General features: G+C 44.1%; 2 long non-coding RNA genes across 3 annotated transcripts in view; one reads left to right on the forward strand and one right to left on the reverse strand.

The window, feature by feature from the left end:
• LOC137545589 (uncharacterized) overlaps positions 1-11,571 on the reverse strand; it is a 39,007-nt gene extending 27,436 nt beyond the window's left edge. Inside the window, exon 1 of the long non-coding RNA XR_011026062.1 lies at positions 11,353-11,571. This is a non-coding gene — a long non-coding RNA (uncharacterized lncRNA). The remainder of the gene's footprint in view (positions 1-11,352) is intronic.
• Positions 1-25,765, forward strand: part of LOC137545584 (uncharacterized) — an 82,088-nt gene that overhangs the window by 4,827 nt on the left and 51,496 nt on the right. Inside the window, exon 3 of one of the 2 annotated variants that reach the window (XR_011026060.1) lies at positions 14,011-14,379. The exons of the other annotated variant lie outside the window; for it this stretch is intronic. This is a non-coding gene — a long non-coding RNA (uncharacterized lncRNA). Of the gene's footprint in view, positions 1-14,010; positions 14,380-25,765 lie in introns of those variants that run through there. 2 annotated transcript variants of the gene reach the window in all.

A 25,765-nucleotide genomic window follows, 5' to 3' on the forward strand; every position in this document is an offset into this window, starting at 1 on the left:
CATTGGGCTTCACTGGTTTTTGATTTCGAACATTTGGGAAAACTGATATTAGCAAAACAGAATTTAGCCTTGCTGTGGTCAGAGATGAAAATAAAAAATACAAAAATTCAAAATTGCTTCAGTGAGTTGAATGATTCCCTTTTGTCACAGATTGCTTCCGTTCTTTGATTGTCTCGAAGGTTGCCTCCTGTAACGGTCTCCGAAATACTGTTGATACCTGGGCTGATCTCAGCCATTGGGTCTCAGTTTAATCATCACTGGAGTCCCCTGCACCTAAAGCATCATACACTCGTTTGAAGATTGTTGTCTGCAATGAACAGGACTCGATCCCTCGAGTATCAGTCTGTGGCTTTGTTCTGTCCAGTCTGCAGGCTAGCGAGATGTTCAGGGACATAATAACATCGATGGCCTGGGCTGGGCCCCCCAGAAAAATGATCGTGCCCACCCCCTTCACATCAAGGCCGGTCAATCCATTCTCCGTTCAGCTGTTCCACTCCTCCTCTCCCCTCTTGTGAAGAGTAAGTGCAGGGAGAACTGTTACATTTACTAAATTCGTACAAGGAGTTGCACACCATGTAGGATTGTGAGGTGCAGGTCCGGAGCAAAAGTCCAGAGAATTTCAGAAGGTCTTCACACTCCATAAGCTCAAACCAAACTGTTAAATCATCAAGTGACAGATTTCCATTCAGTAAACCAACGTGATGTTTCGGGGCCACAGCGGGTTCCCTTTATCAAGGCATATACAGAATGGTTACCATTTATTACATTTACTAAGACTACGCTGTATGTGGTCTCCTCTTCCTCCCCAGAGCCATGTGCACTATGCTCTATGCTGCCACCCTGAGGCTCCTAATGATCTGACGTGCCTCAGGATGCCAGCATACAGCGTGCAAATGCCAAGAGATGGAGACTCGATTATTATTATTATTTTTATTATTATTATTATTTAGTATTTATATAGTGCCAACATCTTCCACAGTGCTGTAAAGAGTATTTTGTCTTGTCACTTAACTGTCCTTCAGAGGGGCTCACAATCCCTACTATAGTCATATGTCTATGTATGTATGTACTGTATGTATGTACTGTATGTATGCATGCATCTATCACTGTCTAGTGCAGTGGTCCTCAAACTAAGGCCTGCGGGCCGAATGTGGCCCCTTGAGGCTTTTTTTTACCGCCCCCCCCCACACACAAAATGTATTACTTATAGATGTGGTCAGCTACATCTTTAAATATTGGTGGTCCGCATATAGAATAGCAGTGCTGGCACCTCCCATCCACATGGAAGCCAGAAAGCAGTGATTTGCTGGTTTCCAATCAAATTCCACATCAGGGGACACTGCTGTCTAGTTGGACTGCAGGTTGTCACCTGGGTATGCTTCACTGTCTGGCCTGCAAAGACTTCTACATCATTTGATGTATACTCCGGCCCCCCAGCAGTCTGAAGTTTGTTGACCCGGCCCTCGACCCAAAACGTTTGGGGACCCCTGGTCTAGTGTATGTATTGTAGTATAGGGCCAATTTAGGGGGAAACTGTTTAACTTATCTATATGTTTTTGGGATGTGGAAGGAAACCAGAGGGCCTGGAGGAAACCTACTCAGACACGGGGAGAACATACAAATTCTGTGCAGATAGTGTCCTAGTGTTGCGGGGGCTATTGTTATGCCACTGGATGTGTTCTGTTGCATGCATGATGAAAGGGCACGAAATCTTAATAACGATAAATACCGTTCAAACTTGGTTAACGATAAATACAGTTTTAAAACCAGACAGGAGATAATAACGAAAATATATTAATGTTAAAAATCATTATGTAATTCAACAATAGTGCTTAACCCAACCGTACTCTCACACAGAACCCTCCCCTGGTGGTGCCTAACCCACCATGGTGCCTAACCCTAACCTCCCCCCGGTGGTGCCTAACCCTAACCTCCCCCCGGTGGTGCCTAACCCCAACCACCCCCCGGTGGTGCCTCAGCCTAACCACCACCCACCGGTGGTGCCTAACCCTCCGGTGGTGTGTAACCCTAACCACCCCCCTGGTGGTGCCTAACACTAACCACTCACTCTGCAGAAAACCCCTTTTACACATAGAAACAATATCTTTGATAACGTAAAATCTGTACATAAAAATTAAATAATATGACAAAAACTATAACGTTGCAAGCTTCTAAAAAGATAACATACTTCAAAAACTGTAATGTTCTAATGTTGTTAACGATATTTATCGGACACGGTTTTTTCTGCTTTTTTTCGCCGTATTAACGATAATTGCATTAGAGTCTATGGCGGCGCCCTTTTCACCCACCATCAGCCGGCGCCTTTTTTTTCCTCCTCCGGTTCTGTTGCTATGGAGGAGGAAGTAGGGCTTACAGCATGGTGCATGATGGGGTTGCTGTATACATGCTAGATTCTTGGCAGAAGTGGCCCTCACCAGCCCTGACCAGCGTGGCTGAGAACCATTGCCTTGTGTATAAGGCTTTACACTGCTTTCCCTTCTATTTACAAAACTGGTGTCATAATCTGCTAGTGTGCCATCTAACAACTCATAATAAATGCCCATGTAGTTAAATCTATACCGTGTCAGAATTAAGCAAGCATCCATAAACACAATATATATTTAACTACGCATGGTCCTGATGAGGTTAAGTGATAATTGTTGGCCAAGTCTATTGTTCTCAGGGGCGTAGCAATCAATATAGCAACCATAGCGGTTGCTATGGGTCCCACGGCAGCCCTACGTCACAGGGGGCCCAGAGTCGGAGGACTTTTTTTTACTAATATAATAATGCCGGCCTGCGTCCACCCCCCCCCCCCCCCGAAAGAGCGGGGGCCCGGCCCCCCTCATCTCTTACAAATGCTGGTGTGCTGTGAGGAGGGGGACAGGGGACTACTTCAGGCCGGCGCGCATTGATACTTGGAGCCGAAGGCCTGCCTGCCTGGATTGTGCATCAGCCAACCCGCAACCGACCCGACCCCACGCCAATGTTAGTATAATGTATGTGTGTACCTGTCCTGTATGGCTAACCTATATGGGGGCGGGGGGGCTGCAGTGGCACGTATATGGCTGGCTAGCCTATATGAGGGCAGGCTGCAGTGGCACCTATATGGCTGGCTAACCTATATGGGAGGGGCTGCAGTGGGGAAATCTGCTGCCAATAAGATTGCATTTTGTGGGGAAATCTGCTGCCAATAAGATTGCATTTTGTGGGGAAATCTGCTGCCAATAAGATTGCATTTTGTGGGGAAATCTGCTGTCAATAAGATTGCATTTTGCGGGGAAATCTGCAGCCAATAAGATTGCATTTTGTGGGGAAATCTGCTGCCAATAAGATTGCATTTCGTGGTCGGCCGGCCCTCCACCATGTGGTCTGAAAAAAAAAAGGGCCCTCCATGCCCACGAAGTTGGACAGCACATGCTAAGGTCTTGTATATTTGGCCCCACCCATGACCACGCCCACATGCTGTTGTAATCGTCCTCTTTTTTGGAAATCAAAATATGGTCACCCTAGGCTAACCTATATGCTGAGGGACAGTGGCACCCATGTCTGGCTAACCTATATGCTGGGGGGGGGGGGGCAGTGGCACCCATGTCTGGCTAACCTATATGCTGGAGGGCAGTGGCACCCATGTCTGGCTAACCTATATGCTTTGTGGGGTTGGAAGGTCGTGGAGGGGGGGGCCCATAACATTTTTTTGCTATGGGGCCCAGTCATTTCTAGCTACACCCCTGATTGTTCTCCTCATCTATGGAAGCCCTATCCCTTCATGTTAGACACAGAATGTTTCCCTCAGCTGCTGTCTGCAGTGTCACACATAGGATCCAGTTACATCCAGATGAACCACAAGGTTTTGGTTTTGAACCATTGTTCTTTAAAAAAAATGTTTTTGTAAATTATACTGAGAGGTTATAGGTCCTGTATCTGTGTTCTCTGTTGGCGCAAAGCTTTGTGGTATCATGTAGTCTAAAGAAATTTAGAATGTGTGAAAGTGGGTGAATTATTTAGGGAGAAGGACAGGTAGTTCCTGTAGATCATAGACTCAATACTGAATTACCGCACTGGAACGGGTTCAGTTAGAAAAATGTTTCTGTGGCTGTCAGACTCAGGCACACTTGAGCAAAGACAATGTTGACTACTCCGTAGGCAAGAGTGGACATGCAGTGGCGTAGCTAAGGAGCTGTGGGCCCCGATGAAAGTTTTACATTGGGGCCCCCTAAGCACTCTATACATAACAATTGATACGATGTACCAAAACCTGCCAATGGCAACTACAGTGTCAGAAGTACAAGAAGGGGTTAGGGAACAGTTTGTAAATGATTACTAGTATTTAAAGTATCTACATAAGTGATTATTACCAGCACAGGAATAATAGAGAGCTAATACTGCAATTGAAGGAGGGCCCCTCTGGCTCAAGGGCCCCAATGCGGTCACAACTTCTGCAACCCCTATTGCTACGCCCCTGTGGACATGGCAATGTACACTCACATGCAAGTTATAATACATACAGAACAGGGACTCAGAAATGTTAAAGAGAGTCTGAAGCGAGAATAGATCTCGCTTCAGACCTCATATATAGCAGGGGCACGTGTGCCCCTGCTAAAACGCCACTATCCCGCGGCTTAACGGGGGTCCCTGTCCCCCCAAACCCCCTCCGTAATGCGGGGGAGCGCTTCCTGGTTGGGGCAGGGCTAACTGCCGCAGCCCTGCCCCACGCGCGTCTGTCAGCGCGTACCTCCGCCTCTCCCCCGCCCCTCTCAGTCTTCCTTCACTGAGAGGGGCGGGGGAGAGGCGGCGATGCGCGTCTGATAGACGCGACTGGAGGCAGGGCTGCAGCCGTTAGCCCTGCCTCCAGAAAGAATATTTCTACGACCAACTTGCCGACCATCTTTTGCGGGGGGTGAGTTGGGGGTGAAGGGACCCCCGTTTAGCCGCGGGATAGCGGCGTTTTAGCAGCGGCACACGTGCCCCTGCTATATATGAGAGCTGAAGTGTCTCTTTAAGTCACAGGGTGGAAAACTTTTTAAAAGGTTAGTGAACACATAAACAATAATTTAGCCCCCCCACCTTCTGCCCCTAGCAGCTCAGTGGCTACTGTCCTGTCCCTGCACCTAAATTAAAGAGGAATAATGTAATTGATAAAATTGCTTATTTTTTTAATATTACTTATAAATTATTTTTTCGATGTTTGCCCTTTGTAAAATGTTTGCTCACCCTGATTTACATTATTAAGTTTATCACGGATGGCGACATATTTACTGCTGGTCGGTGTATCACTAAGCAATGTTTGTTTGTTGTGCGTTCTGAAGAGAGTAGAAACAACACCTGGTCTCTCAGAGTGCTCTGCCTGAGAGGAGACGGCTGCATAATAAAAAGCCTAGGCTGTACATCACTGGGAGGGCGGAGCTACTTACCACTATACAGCAATATATAGATGCAGGAAATGTTTCTGGTGCTGAAACCAGGATAACCAGGATAACATAAAAGTGGGCATCCTGAATAATTTACTACATTCCAGGCTCAGGGTAAAAAAAAGATGCTGTTAGCGGTAGTCCTGAGCTTGGCTCGAGGTGACCGTTGGGAAGTATAAGGACGCAGCGCGGCTGCATTTGTAACTCATCTCCCCCAGGATCCATTCGCTTGCAGCCTGTGTTCTTCCGGTTCTCAGAGGCTCTCAACCCGTCGGGTGAGATCGCCGTTTGTCACATGATGACAGGCAGTGATAGAGTGCCACCCGGAGGACAGGGGGAAGAATTGCATCACTGGACCCCAAAGAGGTGAGTGCAGTAGTGTGCAGGACTGCAGGAAAACTCTCTGTGGTATGATTGTTTTTCCTGCTTTTGGGGTCTTTCTGCACATAGATTTGCATAGCAATGTATTTCAATGAGCCTGTTTCCATTGTGTGCAGAATCTGTATGGAGATCTGTGCAGAAAAAAAAAAAAAAAAGTACAGCAGTGTTGACAGTTTTCCGTGCCGCATTACTTTTTTCGTGTGTTGTTGCATTTGCATTTTTTGTGCGTTTTCGCACACGTTTTTGTTAATGTCAATAGAAACGGACCAGATCTCCCCCCACACAAGCCACGCCCCCCAATTTGCATGCTTCTAGTGGTAACGGGCCCTAAAGTATATTACAGTAATTAAAAAAAACTTGGATGTTTTACAAATAGTAAAATGTAAAGTGTTGCATATATTTCACAAACACACATTAGAATGCTGATTCAGAGACTTTTTAAAAACACTGTAAAGAATTTAAAAAATACTTTTTCAAGTCATGGAAAAAGGTATTTAACCAATTTTTCCACCACTACAGTATATCTACAGCCTCTGTTACTTCATCTAAGCCACAAGAACATAGATATAAGTCGTGTAGCTGAAGCACAGCTGTGCACAATTGGACTTGCTCCTGTGCAAAACACCTGGCACTATCTGATGCAGCACTAATTGGTGAAAGGGAATATATGTTCCCTGAGTTAATAAGATTGATTTTTACCTTTAAAAATACTTTTTATTTTCTCAGTTTATCGTGAAAAATACAACACTGTAGCATTATTTCATAATCAAATATCTTTACCATAAATTGTGACAGGAACGTAATTTAAGTTATGTGATAAACAGTAGAAATAGCCTAACAAAATTTGTGTTTTTTAATCTACAATAGCGCTTTTTATTTTTAACCTGGAATTGGTAAAACTGAGAAATTATGTGTTTTTTCTATTTGTTTTCCTCGTTTTCCAAATAATGGATAGAAAACAAAATTGTTAGAGGGAAAAAATGCCATACAACAAAAGCCTAGTTAGTCTTGAAAATAACAATATATATTTCATTTAGGTGTCATAAGTAAGGATAACATTATTGCTGATTAAATAGAGACATTCTAAAATGTCAAAACTGCTCTGGTCCATAAGGGGGAAACAAGGTCTGGATGTGAAGTGGTTAAAGGACAATTGAAGGAAGGGGGATATGGAGGCTGCCACATTTGTTTCCTTTTAAACCATACCAGTTGCTTGGCAGCCCTGCTGATCTATTTGGATGCAGGAGTGTCTGAATAACAAGAGAAACAAGCATGCGGCTAATCTTGTCAGTTCTGACAATAATGTCAGAAACACCTGATCTGCTGCATGCTTGTTCAGGGTCTCTGGCTAAAAGTTTTAGAGGCAGAGGATTAGCAGGATAGCCAGGCAAACTGGTATTGCTTAAACGGAAATAAATATGGCAGCCTTCATATCCCTCTCACTTCAGTTGTCCTTCAAGAGGCTTTTTGCCATTCTTTTTACGTCAACTGTAGATTGGGATTCAAAGAGTGCATAGATTTTCTTTGAGTTTGCTTGGCATCTTTCGTCAGCCTGGTTTCAGAAACTGAAGCAATATGAAGTATCTCAGCGCTGCAACCCAATAATTTCCAAACACCAGGGAGTCAACCAGTCAACACCCTTATCCACCTAAAGGGTCAATCCAGTGCAGCAACAAACAGACTGGGTCTCTACCTGGATTTTAAGGACTATTGGCCAATTTATTGCAGTAACACAGTGCAAAATCCAGGTAGAGACCCAGTCTGTTTGTTGCTGGTTTCAGAAACTGGTCATGTGATGCATCTGGCCATATTACGGCCCACATTACAGCGTGACTCTGTGTACCTCTTCTAGAAAAACCCACGGGCATGTGACAATGGGACAGAAATGACAATGATGTAGGAACTATGTGGGGAAGAACTGCCTCTGCTTGCATGAATCCCCCTCATTGTCTGTGTTTACACGTAATGGTCTTGTGTTACATTAACGCACAAGCGGGCTCCTGTCTGCTCCCTCCACCTGTTAGGACATGAGAGAGGACAAAGGAACAGAGCCTAGAATACATTTTACGAGAAGGATAGAATAACTCTGCTGGTAAGCACAGCAAAACAATAAACACAGCTGTCCGAAATGTGCATGTGTACCAATTATAAACATGTAAATCATAAATAATCTTCAGAGAAAGTCAAGAGTGAGATGGCTGAGTATTCTGACCTAAAAGTTAGTCACACCTTTATTATAGAGTAAGGCCTCGTTCACATCAGGGCCGTTTCTGTGCGCTTTCCACAGCGCACTGCCCTGTGCGATCAGCAAGGTATTTATTTTTCCATGTAACTAAATGTAGCTGGTTCACATCTATGCGCTGCGCTGAGCAGCGTTACAGAAACGTAGTGTTGCATGCATTTCTGTGCGCTGAGCTGTAAAGTGCACAGCAATGCAAGTGAATGGGTCCGCTTTTTTAGTGCATTGAAGCGCGTACAAGCGCATAGAAGCGCATGCCTTTTTTACCCCTAAATGGAGAAAAAAATACATTTACATACAAAAACAAAGTTTTATTGACAACTGCTGCTGCTACAGTAAGCAAAACGTGCTTTAAAGAAGCGCAGCACAACGCATAGAAATGCGGACTAAAGCGCGCACAAGCGCATGCGTTTTTTACCATGCGCTTTAACACGTTTTTCAGCGCAGCAGATGTGAACGAGGCCTAACCAAGCAGCTCAGGGTGACTTAAACCGCTAGGAAAGTATAGGGGGATAAAAGAGACCGAAAAGCCCTCCTACCAATAAGCAATGCTTGGGGAAATTTGCCTTCTTAAAACCGAAGGAAACTTGCAATAATTCAGCTATAAGGGAACATTTGTGGTTACCCACAATGCACCACTACTGAATATGCAAATTATCTCTTTTCGCCCCTGTAAGCCAGACAAGCATTCAGAACCGCTGGTGTAAACCAAGCCTATAGCTTTAAATATCACACAGCCACACCAACCCCACATGTAGACAGCCTGTTCTGGCTTTTGGCCTTCATTAGTACATAGGAGGGATTGATATGGATCTATGGGATAGAGCTCGGACCGGTACAACAGAGTAACCAAGCATCTCGGGGTGACCCAAAATGCTAGGAATGTATATTTATTATAGCAGCCTCTGGCGGCCAAAAGGGAGAAGAGGAAAGCAGGGGCGTAATTATAATGGAGCAGCCCCTGCGACAGCAGGGGGGACCAGAGCTGTAGGTGGGCCCCAACTACCAGGGCTGTGGAGTTGGTACAAAAATCTTCCGACTTCAACCCCGACTCCTCAGTTTATGAAATCAAGACTCCGACTCCGGGTACCCAAAATGGCTCCGACTCCTCGACTCCGACTCCTTAGTCTAATACTTAACAGGGATGTGGATTTTGTACAAAAATCAGCCGACTCCGACTCCCGACTCTGACTCCTCAGTTTATGAAATCTCCGACTCCGGGTGCCCAAAATTGCCCCGACTCCGACTCCTCAACTCCAACTCCGACTCCACAGCCCTGCCAACTACTACTTAATTTCCTCCGATGAAGGGGTCCATCTTTCAGATCAGGCGTTTTTGTGACTACACTTGTTATGGATGTAAAGAATACGATGTCCACACTTGTTTTATGACCCTTGTAGGATGGGTCCCCAGGCTGTGAGGGTCTCCAGGGGTAAGCAAGGGAAAGGGAGTAAACATTGGAGGGGCCCCATCAAAATTTTGCTGGGGGCCTGATGATTTGTAGTTACGCTCCTGGGGGGAAGAGAGGAGCACAAGGGTTCTTGCAGGTAAAACCTATCAGAACTGCGGGGGAGACTTATCAAAGCAAGTGCAAGGAAAATTGCAAGATCAAGGATTCTGATAGGTCGCACTGGGCTGAACTGCTTCTCACCTGTGCCTGCACCAGTTTTACTCCAAATTTTTTCATAAATATTTTCATAAATGGGTGTGAGCTCCTGATTGTCCTTAAACGACTGCTAGACCACTATCCTTTTTGAAACCTACGTTCAGAGGCCACAGTGTCCAGATCCCCAGCAAAACTAGGAGGATGCGGACAATGAGCAAGTGATGAGCAGCCAGGGAAAGCGAGGCACTGCAGGTTGTAGACTTTTTCCTGCCAAAAGCAAAATTGTAAAAATACGCCTTTCTGGAGCTAGAGAGCCTAGGGACTTTCAAACACGTCTTAAAAGACCCGAGGTGAAAATAAACTGATAAAACAATTGCAGCTATCCTCCTTCTCCTAGAAATGACTTTTTTTTAATATATCCCACAGTTGTATTGTATATTTAAATTTACTTTTTAAGTTTTTACTGTTTCATTGTGTCTGCTCAATGATATATTAATTGAAGTATGCCAGAGCTAAAATCTATGAACCATTGAGCTTTTTTATCTCTTTCCTGCTCTGAGAAGCCATTTTCTGCTAGGAAAGTGTTTTTTGACTGTAATTCCTTATCACTGAGGGTTGTACTGTAGTCTGACCCAGTCCTGACTCAGACAGGAACTATCACTTACATACCTGATTTTTAAACCTTTCAGGTAGAGAAAGAAAAAAGGAACACAGCCTAGTTATTTGTGTGTTAGGCACTGTACATACACATCTCATCATGTCACCTTGGGTACCCTTTAAGCTGAGTACTTGCCACCCGACAGGTCCTGCAACGTCCCCCTCGACGACAGTCGTTAGCAATGCCTCTTCCTGCCGGCGGGTATGCCCAACGTCACACAACATTACACATTGGGAGCGAACGAGACTTCAAACAATTGCAGTACTTTGCGTGGGAGTTGCGGCGCACGCGTGTTGCGGCGACAGGTCGCCCGTGAGTATGAGGCGCAACACAGGCGCGCACCCCAAACCGTCGCTCGTCGCTGCTGTCGCCAGGCGATTGGCGCGGTCAATCGCCTGGCGACAGTTGCCGCCGCAAATTCGCCGCAACTGTCGCTAGTCCGCGTGAGTATGCGGACTAGCGACAGCAACCTCTGTCCAGAACACGGAGCTTCCGGCGGCGGGGGAGGAACGTCGGCGACAGCTTCCGTTGCACAGCTGATCCCTCTTCTGCGTGTGTACGCGGAGGGACCTGGCGACTAGCTGTCGCCGGCCTGTCGCGCACACGCTCCCATGTGCTAGCGACAGGCCACAAATGTAGCCCGTGAGTATGGGCCATTAGTGAAAGAGAAACATTATATAAAGGTACTTGGCCTGCACAAACCATTTTCGCTAACTACCATACAGACGCTTGTGTCTTATGACATGAGTCATGTCTGGAGTGGATTTTCCTGTACAATCTGAATTTCCCAGCAGCCCCCGTTCCTCTGCAGATCTTTCCCATGTGCCACTGGGGTAATGTTGCCATTTTGTCCATTTCCTGGCACCACTTTCCAAACATTATCCCAAACTGGTATTTCTCATCTTGGACTAAATAAATATTACAGAACCGTTGAACTTCCCATTATGCAGACGTCGGGGGTTAGGCTTCCCAAATTTCAAGGAAGCTGTCGGAAAGGAATCTGGCGCTTGCTGCTCGCCTCTGTTAGACGGCCAATGAAAACTACTGAGGGTCTCACCTTACATCCTGCCATGGAATGTGGGTAAACTGCACAGGATCATTCTTCTGTATAAACTGAACGCTTGTCAGATGAGGTTTAGCTCTAAATATCCGAGCGTTTCAGCAACATCCAACCATAACCTATGGAGCCCGACAGCGGAACCCGAGTCTTCTGCTAGTAAAACACATAGTTGGTATTACGCCTTGACACAATGGGAGGAAGTGATTGCTGAGGAAACTGATGGTATGTGACGGCTGAGGCTCGTGTTGGTATGACAGCGAAAGCCGCATAAAATAACAGATGTCAGCTGAGGTAGAGACGGATGCTAAATAAGCTGTCATCATGATGGAGTTATCTCATTGTACTGTCAGGTTGTATTCTGCGAGATGGAAGTTAGAAAGGAGAAAGGTTTCCTAAGAAAAACCATCATTGTCTGGTGTCATGTATGCTGCAGCAAGTTATTGTGAGTGTGGTCTGGTCAAAATGTAGAAAGAGCATGGATGTACAGAATGGGGGTTATGACAAAAAAGGGGCACATGTAAAGGGCTGCATGTTACATGGGGGGCACCCAGAAGGAGTCCCACACTAAACTGTAATCATGAAGAGGGCTGCTGTAAGGTATGGTGGATCTACTTCCTTCCTACTTCCTTCCCTATTCTGTAATGAGTCCTTGGGCTAGACTCCCCAACACCGCTACTAGCGTGTTCTAGTGGCTGCAGCTCTGTGAACTGGCCCTTATTTAATGTGCTTCCTACTAAACTCTACAAAGAGGGAGGGATTATTCACAAACAAGGATTAAATGTCTTATTAGCTTTAGAGGTGGTGTCCAACAGGCCTTTATTTACAGACCATCCATGAAATTTCAGGCAGTGGGCAACCCTAAAGAGTGTTCCAATCAGCAGGGAGACTGCTCTCTTCTGTAGGACTATTAAGTATCCCAAGCCTGGTCTCTGACACACCCCATTTTACAATTGTGGAGCTTTGCAGGGTGCAACTCATTTCTATATTCATGAGGAACCATCCATATCTGTTCCTTTTCCCTAAGGGTTTTGTACTCTAACAGCCCTGCATTACTGCTGGGCCAACTATGGGATGCACTTTCCAATATGTATTGGTATGTGGGACTAGGAAGTATTTGTGCTAACGCAGGTGCAGCTGCAGCTACCAAAACAGTTGGTCTTCTCCCAAACAATAGGCCAGTATTACTGGGAAAAAAAAGGTTTTTATTCAAGCACTAAAAAGGACAACACGTTTCACAGGAACCTGACTGCTTCCTTAGGTCTATCAAATCACAGTGCCTTAACCGTCTCACTTACAAGTTTGAGTGCCTCAATCTGATGACGGATGAGGCGCTCAAGCTTGCAAGGCAGACCGTTAAGGAACTGGGATTTGATTTATCTGAAGAAACGGGCAAGTTCCTGCAAAATGCATTGTCCTTTTTAGTGCTCAAATAAAAACCTTTTTCCAGTAATACAGGCCTATTCTTCAGGAGAGGTAAGACCAGACCAACACTGCCTCCCCTTTTTAAACTGTGCAAGATGAGAGGAGGCGCCCCAATTGTGATACAATATGTAGTGAATTGAGGTAAGTAATAGGAACAGTCTTACCTCAGGATAGAAGGTTAAGATTATTGTTAAACACCAATAAAAAGCCTGATTCCTCAGGTCGATACAAGGCAGTGTCTGAGCTATGCATCTCCTTTTCCGATCTCCTAATTTGGTACAATTGTGGCACCTCCTCCCATCTTGCATTGTCTCCTCCCCTGTCCCAGGGTTTACCGCCGCGACTACATCCAGTGGTCTTTTGCTTTTTCTGCAGTGACCAACTCTGAGCCAACCAACTCGATCACGCAACAATGGTTGAACGGATTTGAATGAAATTTGGCACACACATAGTACATTACCTGGAATAACATATATGATAATATTTATCCTCATAACCAAAAAGTGGGTGGAGGCAAATACAAATTTCACAGCGAAAATGTAAACTGCTGCCATTCTTACACTGTTTATGGTAGGGTTCTCAAACTTTGCACAGTTGGTCACTGGGTGACTGGGATTAATATTCAGAAAAGTGGGTGGAGCCTACAAAAGCCAATCAAAATTCACCCATTGATTTTCAAGGGGAATATTTAATTGCTGCCCTTCTTGCACTGTTAATGGCGCAAGCCTCAAACCTGATACAGTTGGTAATTGGGGGACTGGGGTTCAAATTCAGAAAAGGGGGTGGAGGCACAGCCAATCAAATTCAATTTCATGTAAATTATTGATGCCAAAGACTGCAAAGCTCACAAACTAGGTAATTGAGTAATTGTGTGTTGGGTTAGAAAAAGTATGCGGAGCCAACACCAGCCAAATACATAACCGGGCAACGCCGGGCCACCAGCTAGTATCTAATAAAAACTATCAGCGATATCGCACCATTGGGTTCCTGGTCTCTCTTCTCTTCTAAATGATCCTGGTGTTCTTATAGAAACCGGAATTATCATCTCTTGTAAACATCTACCTGACAGACCAGAATTATCATCTCTTGTAAGCTGTGCAGTTAGTATACTTGGTGGGAATGAACCTCAGGACCCTGGAGGCAAGAGTGGTAACAAGCATGTGATACTGACATTTAACCTCCTCCTGCTCTGTTGACAAAACCATATTTTTCTCCCCCTTTCCTGTTTTGCAGCTCCTGTGATCCAACATTTCAGCTTTAAACTTGCAGAAATATGGAATACCGGATGACCAGGCATTCTTTTCTTGGAGACAGATTGATTTTCATTAACTTACTGGGAAATGATGGGAACAAAATACAGGCACTGGAATCACTATTAATGAGCCAGTATATTGTCTCCCTGTGCCTCGCCGTGATTTGCTGTCCAGCTGCTGAATCGTCTGCGCTTTGGTACTGGAAGGGTGGAAGGAACAGCAGCGGCGGGTCTCTGGGGTGTCCTGTTGTACACATGTACAGGAAATTGAATGCAGGAATGATTGTATATAAGGCTGTTAAGGAAGTGACAAGGTTATAAAGCAGATCTTTCATTGCCACCATTAGGAACATTGCAGCGGGTCACGTTTTATTACTGACTTCATGTTGCAGTTAAACTCTCTGTATTTCCATACAAATGATGGAGCACAAGGCATGCGGTGTGGTGTAGACGTGTGTGTGTGTGTGTGTGTGTGCGTGTTTGTGTGCGTGTGCGCGTGTGCGTGTGCGTGTGTGTGTGTGTGTGTGTATGTAACTGGGGTCTGGCTAACTCCAGGATGTGTAGAACCTAAAATGAGAGGCATGGCTCCACTAAACAGCCAAGGAGGTTGCTAGGGGAAACCACAAGTTCATAGGCAAGGTTGAAAATGAAAACAGGAAGCAAGGTTAAATCCACACGGTATTGTTCAATAGACAAAGTCCACAGATATCCATGGCATTCCTCCCAACATTTTGAGACAAGAAAGAGGGACACGTTAACCTCCCTGGCGTTCTGATTATGCGCAGCCGCATGGCTGCGCATGGTTTTTTAAACCTAATTTTTTTTAATCATGTAGCTAGCCTAGCGCTAGCTACATGATACCCCCCTCCCAGCCGAATCCCACCCTTCCGATCGCCGCCGGCGATGATGGCCATCAGGAAATCTCGTTCAGAATGGGAATTCCTGCAGGGCTTTCCCCGTCACCATGGCGACGAACGGAATGACGTCATCGACGTCGTGACGTCATAGGGAGTCCCGATCCACCCCTCAGCGCTGCCTGGCACTGATTGGCCAGGCTGCGCACGGGGTCTCGGGCGGCGGCGATCGGAGCAAACACGCAGCTAGCAAACTGCTAGCTGAGTGTTTGAAAAAATACTATCAAAATCGGCCCAGCAGGCCTGAGCGGTGCCCTCTAGCGTCTCTGGACGAGCTCAGCTCCTCCAGAATGCTAGGGAGGTTAAGACACACCCCTGTCACACCTCTAACCACGCCCCACCACAACCCTCATTATGCATATCACAAAGACTCCAGAAGCAAAAGATGTACATTTATCATTCAGACCTCACTGGTCCTTTCTATCATTAGTAGTTTTCCTTCATTTTAACGTTTGAAAATAAATGAGAAATGTATCAATTTAAATGATGGGAATACAGTTTAGAGTCAGTTCGTTTACAGTAGAAAAATATATATATATTTACGCATGTCTGTACATCAGTCCTGCAGGTGGCACAAATGAGGAAGAAAGATGGACAAGGGGATTTGGTTCCCAAAGAAGGGCTGTCCCTGTGAAAGACGGACAGTTGGAATCTATCCTATAGAATAAGGCAGGGTTTAACCAAATAGAATCATAGAAGGCTTAGGCCAGTCAACGGGTAACCAGAATTACTATATGCAGAAAAACACAGGATCAGGATATTATCAGGAAACTCAAGTACCTGTTCACATCAAAAGGACCAGGCTCATGATGCAACAGCAATGCATGATGGGAAACCAGGAGGCTAAATACCTGTCTGACTATCCCTCTGGGATACAGGTGTGAAAGGCAGACAGACAGGGCCTTATATAATTTATTTTTTCTCCTATGTTCTTTCCGAGGTGATATTCTCACACCTTATCAATAAAATGCCTTTTAAGACATCAACAAGCCAGGAAATACTCAGAAAATGATTGTACTTTTTGACCTACTTTTTTGTACTTTTTCCATTGCAAAGTGCTGAAAAGTTATTTTAAACAGTGGATGAAAAATTATCTCCTAGGAGAAACTTAGGAGAAAAGTGAACTGAATAAGGGCGACAGACACAGAGGAAGAAAATAGAACATTGCGGACAAAGGAAATCCAGCGCAGAAAATGACAAGAAGGGCCCAGAAAGACACACTGCACTGAATTGGGCCTGGACACCAGCCCATGCCCAGTGATCATACCAGTGTGTACAAAATGTACCTTTGCATGTTTCAAAGGGAGCCTGTCATACAAATATTAAGCAAATGATTAACACCAACTTTTAGTTGTTAGATTTTTTTTAGAGCTATTGTTGGGGACATATCCAAGATGGGTGACATCATGGTCAAGCCCAGTGTGAGGAAATCTAAGTGAAACCTTGGTCTTCCCCAATCACCCTACAAGGAAAGACAGGCCAAAAACGTCTTACTAGACCTAGCAATTACTTTTTTACTAGACTAGACCTAATGGTTGGATAGTGCAATGGTTAAGGGCTCTGCCTCTGACACAGGTGACCTGGGTTCAGATCTTGGCTCTGCCTGTTCAGTAAGCCAGTACCTATTCAGTAGGAGACCTTAGGCAAGTCTCCCTAACACTGCTACTGCCTATAGAGCGCGTCCTAGTGGCTGCAGCTCTGGCGCTTTGAGTCCGCCAGGAGAAAGTTAAGACCACAAGGTTTGCGCCTCAGAGGTGACAAGAGAACAGGAGCTTTCATGTGGAGCCTGAGGAAATAGACAAGGTTGGTAGTGGAGTGCAGGCTAATGTCATGGTTGTCAGGAGGCGATTGGTAGTCAGGTTCAAGCAGTATTTGAGGCATACAGCAGGCATTTGATAGGTTCAAGCAGAGGTCAGGCTATGTGAGCCAGCAACAAGTATCAGCAGACAGGAACAGGTTCACAGAGTATCACCACATGCTTTATGAGCAAAACATTACAAATGACTGTAGGCAGGGACTAGAGCAATTGTACAGACCCATGTTATAAAGCAATTATTATAATGGAATGGTCATTACCTCATGAGGAATGCCAGTTAGACCAACATATTCTGGTTCCCTAGGCTCCTGTATTTATTACGGTATGTCGTTGATATGTCCCTGTGTGCCATATGTTGTACTTTGATTTGGTTTATGTTTGGAGAGTAGGGGTTTGATTATGTTCTACTTGGTATAATGGTGGGTTCCATTCTTTAGCTTTTTATAATAACCTTAATTAGTCTTTCCACAAATGCATTAGAATCAGTTCAGACTGGCCATACAAATGTTCCATTTAGCACACCGTAACGGATGTAACTCAGCAGAAGAAAAGCCAATGCGCAGGATACAATCTCCAGCTCTGGATTGCAACTCACCAATCTGTAGTCATACCAGCTTGAGGAGAGGAAAAAGCGGTGGTGCACATCTGGAAAAAAAATCTATTTTATTGCTTCGTTTAAAAATAGCTCATCCACAATACACAATGAGCAGACCGTAACGGACCGGATCCTAACAGATGTGAACACATCCTATGTTATTCAATAGGATCTATTCACATTGCTCAGTTGGAACAGATCTGTTGGGCTCATTCCGCAGGGCGGGGAGGGATCGATTTTCCAAATCGAGTTCAGCATAATTTAACGCAGCACCCCTGGTGGTGTCTAACTCTTTTATTGCCTGTCTACTTTTAATTGCATTACTGAAATCTGTCAGTGCTGATGTTTCTAATAGATTATTATGAGGTGCAGCATACATTAAAACAAGCATTTAGCAGCACTGCTGTTGGTCTGCACATTAGATGGACATAACTACTGTTGTTAAAGAGGAACTCCAGCCTAAACAAACCTACTGTCATTAAGTTACATTAGTTATGTTAATTAAAATAGATAGGTAATATAATCTCTTACCCACCCTGTTTTAAAAGAAGAGGCAAATGTTTGATTTCCTGAGGGCAGCCATCTTTGTGGTTAAAAGGAGGTGACAAGGAGCATGAGACACAGTTCCAACTGTCCTGTGTGCTGATCACCCCTCCCAGTTGCTAGGCAACGTGAATAACAACATAGGAAATGCCATCATGCTTTACACAGCATCAGGGGAAAAAAAGCCCGGGCAGTTTTCTTGATGGGTGGAGCTTAGCTAAAAATGCAGCTAAAAATGATGCTTTGGTAAGAAAAACAAAGTTCTGATGCTGTGAAACTGTTAAAGAAACACCAAGCCTATTCAGTGCTGCTGAGTAGATTTTCAGTCCGGAGGTTCACTTTAACTGTTCATCATCATTGGTTTGTGCTGCCTGTCAGCGAGGCTTATAGTGTTGAACGTTTTACATTGGTAAGAAAGGAAGATATTTAAGATAATTTACTCCAGTTAATATTAATATATCTTTAATCATAGTCCATACAGTTCTTCTAGTGTTTCCCTTACAAATCAATGTTACCATATGAAAAAAAAACTCAAGTTAGTACTTAACACATACATAAAAAAGTAGAAACGTAGAGCAATAACACTGTGTAGTATATACCACATACTATGTACATAAATAAACTAACAAAGAGTTATTTTGGGGAACAATTAAAGATTTAAAAACCTTGTTATGAAAGGGCTATTTGATGGGACATTTATGAGGAGAGGATACCTTGTAGTTGTAGCAGCCTGGACAATGTGGGCAGGACTCACAAAGCTTTTTCACCTGCTTTCCTCTGTTTTTTCCTTATCTATGCTACATTTTTTAGGCTCTCAAAGAGCAAACATATAATATAATTAAGGTAAGAAAAGTAATATTAATATTAGGTTAATCATAATCAGGAACAACTTACTTTGAGCAGGTATTTTGCTTGTAAATGTGCTGAAAGGTTGTTTATTTTTTAAATGAATTAGGTGATAAAGAAGTCATGTATGAGAAGTTTTGTGAATAGAGCCCAATGTGGTCTTCTGCTTTTTGAGCGTTGGAAACAGAAGGCAAATAGCTACCTTGTATAAATTGATCCAACCATAGACCGAGGAACTTATTTTTTCCTTCAGACACCCTAAACATTGTTTGACTATTTTTAACACCCACATCCCCCTGTCAGTTCCCTGGTGGTCTAGTGGTCCCTCATCTCTTTCCCATACAGCATACCTGGTGTCTAGTGGTCCCCCTTCCCTCATATAGTGGACCTGGTGTTAGTGGTCTCCCTTCCCTATTCCATACAGCATACCTGGTTTTTAGCTGTCCCCATTCCTCCCCTACTGTACCTGGTGTCTAGTGGTCCTTCTTCCCTCCCTCATACAGCATACCTGGTGTCTAGTTGTTCCCCTCCCCATCCAGCGTACTTTGTATCTATTGGTTCCCCTTCCCTCCCTCATACAGTGCACCTTGTGTCTAGTGGTCCTCCTTTACTCCATCACAGCATATCTGGCTTCTAGCGGTTCCCCTTCCCTCCCCCATACTATGTACCTGGTGTCTACTAATGGCAGCAGATGTGGTAAAAGCACAATCGAACCTGATCCAGGGCCAGATGACACAGCACTGTGACTCTCTGTGCCTTTCGTTGGATCCGCCCCTACTATGTGTAGCTCTTTGTCTACTTCCAAAGTTCCAGAACTGGGAAATAGTTTGCTAGCTGCACACACTAGAGGAAGGCACAGAGGGCCAGATTTACCAAGAGTGTCTGAGACAAAATATTGGTAGGTTTTTAGAAATCCGTGCAGAACTGTCTCAGGTATCATAAGAAATCATTAGATAGTGCAGATTCCTTCTAAAACTGCTGTATAATAGGAGGAGCTAGGAAGGTCTCTCAGACAGTGCAGTGTGTGAGGGGAATTGCTGTTGCTGAGGTAACCAATGCATCTGCTGTATTGATAACAGCAGGCTATGAGGAGAAAATCAGCAGGGGGGAGGAGCACATCACAAATCATGTATAGCCTGCAATCTGCAATCATGTCTAGCCAGCAGTTCTACATCTGTAGAACTGCTATTAAGCACTTCTTAATCTGCGCCAGTTTAGGGATGGATTTGCACTTTTCTTAACTGTAGTGCAGCTCCAGAAATTCATGCTAACTTGCCACTATTACCTAGAATTTGCAGAGTAACCAAGCAGCTCAGGGTGACCCAAACTACTAGGAATGTATAGGGGGATAAAAGGAACCAAAAAGCCCTCCTACTAAAAAAGCAAAGCTTGGTGTAATTGCCTTCTTAAAACAGAAGGAAATTTGCAATAATTCAGTTATAAGTGAACATTTGTGGTTACCCACAATGCACTACCACTAAATATGCAAATTATCCCTTTTCGCCCTTGTAAGCCAAGCAAGCATCCAGAACTGCTGGTGTATAGCAAGCCTATAGCTTTAAGTTTTACACAGCCATACCAAACCTACATGCAGACAGCCTGTTTCAGACTTTTGGTCTTCATCAGTACATGGCAGGGATTGATAAAGCTGTTTGAAATAGGGCTTGGACCAGTACAACAGAGTAACCAAGCAGCTCAGGGTGACCCAAACTACTAGGAATATATAGGGGGATAAAAGGAACCAAAAAGCCCTCCTACTGAAAAAGTAAAGCTTGGTGTAATTGCCTTCTTAAAACAGAAGGACATTTGCAATAATTCAGTTATAAGTGGACATTTGTGGTTACCCACAATGCACTACCACTAAATATGCAAATTATCCCTTTTCGCCCTTGTAAGCCAAGCAAGGATACCTAGGATTTAAAGCGGAATATAACCCTGCATTTCAACTTTGCTCTAAAACATTATTTACAGCATATTATATGCAACTAGCATTTTTTTTTTTTACTAGACCAGCATTGGAAGGGTAAACACAGAGGTTTAAAGTCGTGGAGAGATATGCAGAAGTTCAGATAGATACATTCTATTTAGTCAAATGTATCTATTGAGAAATGTTACACACTCTTTGGCTGTCCTCCAAGCTCCTTCTCAGTGAGAGAGATGAGTCACATTCAACACTTAGATACATTTATGTAAACAAAATGTATCTATTTCAGGTTCGGATGCGTCTGCAGAAATCTCCAGGAACTTTAAAGCCCTGTGTAACCCTTCCAATGCTGGTCTAGTAAAAAAAAATGCTGGTTGCATATAATATACTGTAAATAATGTTTTAGAGCAAAGTTGAAATGCAGGGTTATATTCCGCTTTAAGAAGGTTCTTATTATCATGCAAAACTGTTCTCCCTGCTGGTTAGAACAGATTAAGAAGAAAAAACTGTCGGTAATGCGTTGATAAATCTCCCCCAAAGAGTCACAGGGCAAAATCATCCGGCCCTGGATCAAGTGAGATTGTCCTTCTACCACCTTTGCTGCTATTACTCTACAGTTAGGGGATGCTGAGGGGAAGGAGGGAGGGCGGCCACTCAAGGGAACACTCTATAGGAGAGGGAGGGGGGGAGCCACTAGACTTCAGGTACAAAGATATGAATTGAGTATAAACAAAAATTTTGCTTTGAGGGGCATTTTAGGAGCATAAAATCTTGTTTTTTTCTTTTTACTTGAGAATATACTGTATAGTCCATATCCAGAAGTCAAAGTGCATAATTTTCTTGGCTTTTAAATGAAATTGGAATGAAATAAATTGAGCAAATTGCAATGTATGTGTCTGGCTAGATGTTTAGTATATTTCAAGCAGTTCACGAAAGATTGCTTCTTTTTAGCAAAGCCGTAGATATGACAACACAGGTAGCTTGTATTATTGGGGTTTTACAGGATTATTGTAATAGACATATTTTAAAGAAGGAGGGATCGGCTATTTGATGTCATGTTTGATAGTGAAAGTGCCATTGTGTCACCTGACATGACATGTACAAAGCTGTGCGGCCAACCATTGTTCTGTGATTTGTGACGACCTGGGAGCACACCCACGTGACATTCATCGCGAACAATACACGACCATGGCTGGTGGGACTGCAGTATTATAAAATACTTCAAAGCCTTTAGGAGAATGTAAACATATTCTAAACGAAGCATTGTTCTCGCCATCCATCACTTTGTCCTTGTAAAACACCTGTCTAAATTACAGGATTACAGTTCTCAGCGAGCCATTTGTCTGGCGTTCCATGAGATTGCTTTATGTCAACCTTGTTTGATATATTTTATAAACCTTCACAATTTGGAGATTATGCATTCCCATACTTTTATTATTGTGCTGGTTTGACTGGTTTGGTGGGAAAATCCCAACTTTTGAAAATCTTTATGGGAGGAGGGACAGTGACAGCAGAAAGTGTGACATGGAAGCAGGGGTCACAGTGGTTGCTCCTCTCTTTCAGTTATGTACACATGCAGAATTAAACTCAGTCAAGGTTGCCTTTACAGGGAACATTTACCCTTTAGCAGCCAATTTTTGTAGAGGCTTGAAAGTGCTCTAGGCCAATTTATTTTAGCACGTTTTTTATTTCTTATTTGTTAAAGTCCCTTGCTTCTAATTAGTACTGCTGTAATGTGTATTTATGGCCACTTGTCACTAGGGGGCAGGGTGAGACTATAACGGAAGACTTCTGCTTTCAGTTTCTATATTTTCTGCTAGTAGAGAGAGAGAGATCAAAGCACTCCAAGATTTTACAGCACAACACATTCTGCCTACTGAGGTCAAAAGCAGACTGCAGTGCACTTATCTCAAACGAGATAACTCTATTGAAGCTGCTAATGGGTTAAGTGACCCAAGGGTGGTCATTGTGTAACTTAGCAGGGGCTTCTTCCAGCCCCATGTACTCCTTCAGCTTCCTAGCTGTCCTTCCGGTCCACTCTGTTCAGCTGCTGAGCCCCTCTGAAAGCTGTCCGACTGAGCCCTATGGTGGGCTACTGCGCATTCGTGGCCCAGGCCTCGACCACATATTTCAACTGTGTATGTGGAGCACGCTCATAGCCGCGGGAATGCAATTGAGGCTGGAGCCACTCATGACGGGTGACGCGTACCCTCGTATGCGTCATCACGTAGAGGACGTGAGGTCAGAGAAAGGGCGGAAGTACCACAAGGGTACTACCGCTGAACCGCCCGCTGCCCGGCCTCAACGCGTCTCCTAGTAGTCACTGCCAGCAGCCAGCCAGCCACACCAGGTACTATTAACTTTCCGCAAACTTTTTTTATGGGGAAGCGGGCAGAGGGGGGAGCGCTAGCGGAGGGGGTGGGGGGAATTTCCGACCCCCCCCCCCCGCGATCGGGGCATGCTCCCTACTTATGCCTGCGACCCCATAGGGCCCCCAAAAGCGGCATGTTCGGGGGTCCCATTGACTTCCATTGAGTTCGGGGTTCGGGCCGAACATGCCGAACATCTGGCCCATGTTCGGCAGAACGGACCCGAACCCGAACATCCAGGTGTTCGCCCAACACTACTCTTCGGAGGGCAGATTCCTTGTAGCAATGATCAGATACCAGAAACAAGTTCAAGACTGAACAATAAAATTGTTAGTTTTATTCTAAAACTATACACACAAATATACTTTACAACCAATGGGTAAATATACCTGTCAGTCAGAACAGACTGGGTGATAGAAATGAGTAGAGGTGAAAAAGGAAATAGAATGTCTTATAATACAGTTCAAAATACCGGTATTGGTAGTCCATGCAGCAATCGAAAGTCTTTGGAGAAAAGTCCAAGATGGCCAACTGCCATGCGGCCAGAGGCCATTGTTAGAAGTGATCCAAAGCAATTTGCCACTGTCCAGCTGGCCGTCGATTGATGGTATTTCGACGTCGGATTAAAGATATAGGACCCTGGGCTCAGTGTGTCATTGTGTTTTAACCCTCACTGTAGTTGGGAGGGTTATGTGTCATGTGGGTTATGACACGTCCAAGTCCAGCCCAGTTTCATTTGAATAGGGGCAAGTCCTGTCCCAGATACACAAAATGTGGCAGAATCCTGGTTCTGCCAATTTCCGGCGCCCATGTCTCCCAACGGAGACATATGATTGATATTCATCCTCAGCATAAATTTACGAATTTTCTGATACTAAACATGAGGACCATGGATGACTCAAAGCACAGTTTTTTAATTCCAACCTTTGTAGCACTAGTTCTGGGAGATCCAAGTTGTTGAAAATCCCTCAGGTCTAGTGTCACGTAAAGTCCAACACACTCTGCGAATGTGAAGGACCTGGCAGCTTTGCAATACAGGAAATATGATAAATACAGAAGTTTATGGATTATTTTATAGATTACAGTTAACCATGCAGTTATAGCAACCAGCTGGGGAGATGGGATTTCCTTTTGAACTCCCCAGTTATACAGAGAGGTGACAAGCCCTGCTGAGATTGGTCACGGGCTGTCTTGGAAAGGATCCCTTAAATTGGTTCTGTCAAACTCATATCTGACCTGATCTGATGGATGAGACTATAAACCTTCTAAGGGGTCTCATGGGAGCTAGGAGAAAGCTTCTCACACCTGGGTGGAAGGTTCTGTAATTAAAAAAACTTCCAGTGATTGCTAGCAGAGCCAGGGAGAAGGGAGGGGGGAGTTGGTTTAAGATTACATTTTTGTATTGCAAGGGAATGTGCGCTTGTAACTCAAATGACGCATTTGCGGTTTTCTCGGGGACCACGTAAGCGTCACAGAGCCCCAGTGTGAACCAGCCCTGACTGTAGGTCTTTACTCATGATGTATCTCTCCTCATCTGTCTTAACTCACGATTAGTGATGCTCACTTGGATTCCTCAGAAAAAATGTCTGCATTTCCAAACGGAAATCAGATTTTGCATTACCGCAACTCAGTAATTTTAGCCCCAACACAGAACTTGGAAGCATTTGACCAATCAGAGAATGCAGAGTCAACTCGGAAATATTGGCCAATTAGGGAATGCAAAAAATTACCAAAAAAGGACCCCTGGGAAATCAGAAAAACGGAAATTGGAAATTGGATTTCCGTGGAAATACTGTACTAGTTGCTTCCAGACTTCCTCAGGCCTCACGTCGGTAATTAACCTCACTAGTAGTCAGTAATTTCCGTTTTCCACGTGGTAACAGCCTTAAAGCAGGATTGTCACCATAAAAATCAAATTTCAACAGCAACTGGTCTGAGTGTATTAAGTGATAAAGATGGTAATCCTGCATTCAAAACTTTTTTCTGCTGTTATGGTTTGGAGTTATTACATACTATAGGAGCACTGGCCCTAGTGCCAAACAGTGCCAAATAGTTGAATGCTGGGAGTTCTTTTTATCTATAATATATTCCTCCTCTTACATTTATTTCCCTGCCTAGCTGATCACTTGTGTTTACAAGCAAGGCTGAGGTGACTCAGTGATTGGATGTGTAAATAAAAAAAAAAGACTCTGGGAGGAGGGCAGCTAATGAATACACAATGAGCAAGAGAAAGGAGGGGGAAAAACAAGAGTCAGAGAGGATATGATGTCAGCATTAGCTTGGTAAGATGGCCACTGCCTAGAATAGGATTTTCTGCTTTTCCTTTATAAAATTCACAGGAATCATTACGTGGATAGCACAATACATCTGTTATGTAAGTAGAAGTAGTATTTATCTACTTATATATGTGTTTTTTATTTCTAGGTTAGCATGGGTGTCGCTTGTTCTTTAATGAATTGACATTTTACAAAATGTTGGGTAATGCTTAGCGAATTGAAGCCATTAGGGGCAGAATTTCCTACCCTAATAGTATGCTACCTTGAGGTTATGAAGAACATCAAGTACCCAAAAGAAGCCCTTAAAGTATCCTATCTCCTTGCGGTGTGTGTCCCTAATAGAAATTCAACCCAAGACCAAAGTACTGCAAGGCAAGGGGGTTAACCACTTAGCCAAAGTGCTGCTTGTAGAGTAGAACAATCTCTTTACTGTTCTTCAGTTTTTAGGGCAGA

The sequence above is a fragment of the Hyperolius riggenbachi genome, chromosome 1, assembly GCF_040937935.1.
Source record: "Hyperolius riggenbachi isolate aHypRig1 chromosome 1, aHypRig1.pri, whole genome shotgun sequence".
Taxonomy (NCBI): Eukaryota; Metazoa; Chordata; class Amphibia; order Anura; family Hyperoliidae; genus Hyperolius; species Hyperolius riggenbachi.